This window comes from Nicotiana tomentosiformis, chromosome 4 (assembly GCF_000390325.3).
Source record: "Nicotiana tomentosiformis chromosome 4, ASM39032v3, whole genome shotgun sequence".
Classification (NCBI taxonomy): domain Eukaryota; kingdom Viridiplantae; phylum Streptophyta; class Magnoliopsida; order Solanales; family Solanaceae; genus Nicotiana; species Nicotiana tomentosiformis.
Genome location: NC_090815.1, coordinates 85,052,892 through 85,056,567, shown reverse-complemented (window position 1 = coordinate 85,056,567; position 3,676 = coordinate 85,052,892). Strand labels below are relative to the sequence as shown.

General features: G+C 29.3%; 1 long non-coding RNA gene across 1 annotated transcript; it reads left to right on the top strand.

Annotated features, from left to right (window-relative positions):
• Nucleotides 1–1,460: 1,460 nt before the first annotated feature.
• On the top strand, nucleotides 1,461–3,409 carry LOC104085107 (uncharacterized). The gene is made up of 2 exons (XR_011415799.1): nucleotides 1,461–2,288; nucleotides 3,189–3,409. It is a non-coding gene; the product is annotated as an uncharacterized lncRNA (long non-coding RNA).
• Nucleotides 3,410–3,676: the final 267 nt, after the last annotated feature.

Genomic DNA, 3,676 nt, shown 5'->3' with positions numbered 1-3,676 from the left:
TCCATTGAGAAGTTATGGAACTGAAGGCTCACGTGATAGAAGAGATTTGTTCACGCTTCAAGAGGTAACCCGTGAAATCCCGTATATGCTAGTTGTCTAGATTACATGTGATTTTGATATTGGGATTGCTTCTGCTGCTTATAATAATCCATCATTTTCGTCGTTACGTAACAATGAATTTAACAATACGATACAATAAAATTTAAGTAACAATCAAAATAAACATTATATTTAAAGTAACAATACGATACAATACAACAACCAATAGGTAACAGTCATCCAAACAAGCTGTAAGGAGTAATTCCACTGTTTTAATATGTTATAGGAGTAAGATGCTTTAAACTTATGTGTATGTTTTTATTTGCATGTTGTCTTTAATTAATTCCTAGTTTCACTTTGGCCCATAAGTTCCTAATCTTTCAATCACAATCAAGAAGTAAGTTTTATGATCTATTTATAAATATTCTTTTAATTCAGGCGATTTTTTTGTCACTTGAACAAAAATCAGAACAAATTAAAGCTGAAATATTTTAGGAAGTTTTACAAAGTAAAATCAATTGCAAGAGTGTGTCCAACCCTTCAAATGTTCAAGTGGTATATTACATTTATACAACTCGATCATTTATAAGATAAGAATAAATAAATCTCTATAATAATTATGAATTCATAATATAGTAAAAATAATAATTAACCAACATGATATTAGAAGTTAATCTACATAAAATAAAAATATATTTACGCTATCAATATGTATATAACATAAATCCGAAGCAAAATTATATATAATAATAAAAGCATGATCTCTAAACAACATATGTATATAATATATATATAGGGTTGAACAGTAATCATTGGAAATTCCGATTGGGACAAGTAAGCATGAACAGCGAGTGTTTCACATGTATCCACGCAAAGTAAAAAAGAAACATATTGCATGACGTATCTCGATTCTCGATCGCAGAGCTTACCTCCAACACTTTCCCCAATTCTATAACGGCCTTCTAACCTCACACCCTCCATTGCTTATCCCTCCAAATTAAAAAAGCCAACTTTGGAAGCCCAGTCATCTTAGGGGTTTTGAATTTTGCCTTTTTTTAAGTTATTGAGTTTTATATTTAATAACTTTTTAAAAATAAATATTAATTTTGAACCAAAATTATTGAATTTTGCTTTCAATATCTTTTATTTATATATATATATATATATATATATATATATATATATATATGTATATCTGAAAAAATCAATTTCGCTTGGATTCATTGATATGCATTTCGTGTATCACCTGCTTAAACAATTGTCGTGAGTGAGCTTATAGGAATATTTGAATTTCGCTTAGTTACAACCAAAAATATAAAATGAAGAAATAAAAATTATATAACTTTTTTGTTTTTGTATTTTTTATTTTTACATTTTATAGGGATATATATATAATTACTACATTACCCCCTTTATCATTTACCTAAATAATATTTTTTTTTGGTTGAAAAACCCCTACAAATAGTTGTACATACTCACGCCTACAAGGAAAAATCACTTAACGAAATGGTGGCATGGCAACTTTTGATTTGAAGAAAGTATCTCTTTGAACTACATCGAAAGGGGTACAAGTGATTGAGACATAGATTATTATCATCCATCCACAACTAATCCCTTGCCTCTTGGATGTGATTACAATTCGTGAATAAACATTACGCCTATTGATCTACTACTACTGCTAGCTAGAAAAAAAAGTACTAACAGGTATGCTTTTTGCCTGCTCTCTCTTCTTGTTTTCATGTATCTTGCGATGGAAATCACTTCTTTTACACCTTAATCCATGCTAGAAGTGTTATTATAATTCCATGTCTCTTCGACCAAAAAGATTTGGTAAGTTGGGGGATGTGGGGTGGAGATAGTTGTAGAAATTAAAAGAAACCAAATCTTGATTTTAATAGTTACAAAATTTATATCAACTCATGAAAAACATAATAGAACATCAAGCTTCAAGTTTCTTAATTAAGATTCAAATATTTTTTTTTTAAAATTACCAATTAGGTCATCGATTGTCAGAAAAGTTGATTAATTTGATTTAATATGTTTTGTTTTCAACTCGATTGATCAATTATTCAATTCTGGAGGTCTTTTTTTTTTTTTAAATTGTGATTGCTGAAGTTTCCTTTAGTTGATTCTACATGTGATGAGATGTCTTAATGCCTATAAATGTTTAATGAAAGCCTATTTTCGAAGCTTTTGCATAGATGGGACATGTAGCATAACATTTATGATGTTGTTCATATTATGAAAAGGTATGTTTTAGGGAGTCTGTCCTAGGATAGTAGTGTTGGTGATTTACTCTTATGTTCTATTTTATAATTTATAATACCAGTATATGAATTTTACGTAGTTCAACTTTTTTGGTTAATACATTTTACATAATACAGTAACATCAACATGTGCATCTTAGATTTCTTTTTAATCAACTTTACTCTATGAACATTTAGTTGCTTTGGAGTTCAAAAGTCAAAACCAGCAGTTTTCGGTTTGCTAACTACTTTGCTTTTTAAATAATCCCTTTTCCGTTATTTAGTTTCCTCTGGTCGTCACACGCTTAGTACCTTTTGTTAGTTTTTCCGACAAAAATTTCCGATTAGTTGTGAATTGTGATCAACTCAGCCGGTAATCTATTTTATAGTAGGAGTGATCATTTGCTATAATGGGTTTGTGAACCTTTTAGTACCTTTTGTTGGTTGAATAGAAAAATTTCCCATTTAGATGTGTGCAAAATTACCAATGTTTTAATCTCTTGAATTCTTATATATTTTCACGAGCGTTATTTTGTTTAGTTTTATTTTTGATAAGTAGAAGTTATATTATACAGTAAACAACAATAATGGAACATAGAAAAACTAATGGTGTGTCTATTTCATATACATTGTCCAACGTACACCAAAATGCTAGCAAATGCATTAATTTGAATTTTTCCTCGTAATTGATCAGCCACATCTATTTAATATTAGCAACTGAAACATTAGGTGTTTTGATTCATTGATTTAATGGATAAGAGGGTGGGGGCAAGCAAAAAATAGTTTGTATTTGGAGATGCACTAGGTGATTTGTTGTTCATGAGTTTTCACTTTTCTAGATGTTGGATAGTATCTAGTGTAACATGTTTTCTCATATGGTCAATTTTATGTTGCATTTTTAAGAGGGATATCAATGTCGATAACAAGAGTCACGTTTATGACTGAGCAACAAAAACGGATGAAAGGAACATACAACAGAAATATCGTTGATAAGGAAGTACTAGGTGGAATATTTGTTGGGATATACTGTTAACCATCCGCTTTAGACATAATATTTTGTTTAATTGTTTATGGAACAATTGTTTATTTAATTTATTCAATTCAATAAAGTACCTTTTTAAATAGATCATTTGTTACATGTGTGTCCTTTTAGTTATGTAGTAGACAATTTAATGTATGGAGTCTTAGCTCATGCACAAAAGATTAAATTGTCGGTTCACATAATTAATAAACTATGTTCACAATCAAAGATATTATTGGACAAAATATCTTGATGATTGTAGCACAAGATTATAGTATAATGTGTCTTGATTATGGGAGTGGTTTTACTCCAACTTCTTGTACTAGTATACTTAGTATATATTGAACGGACCAAGTAGAGAAAAGATGTT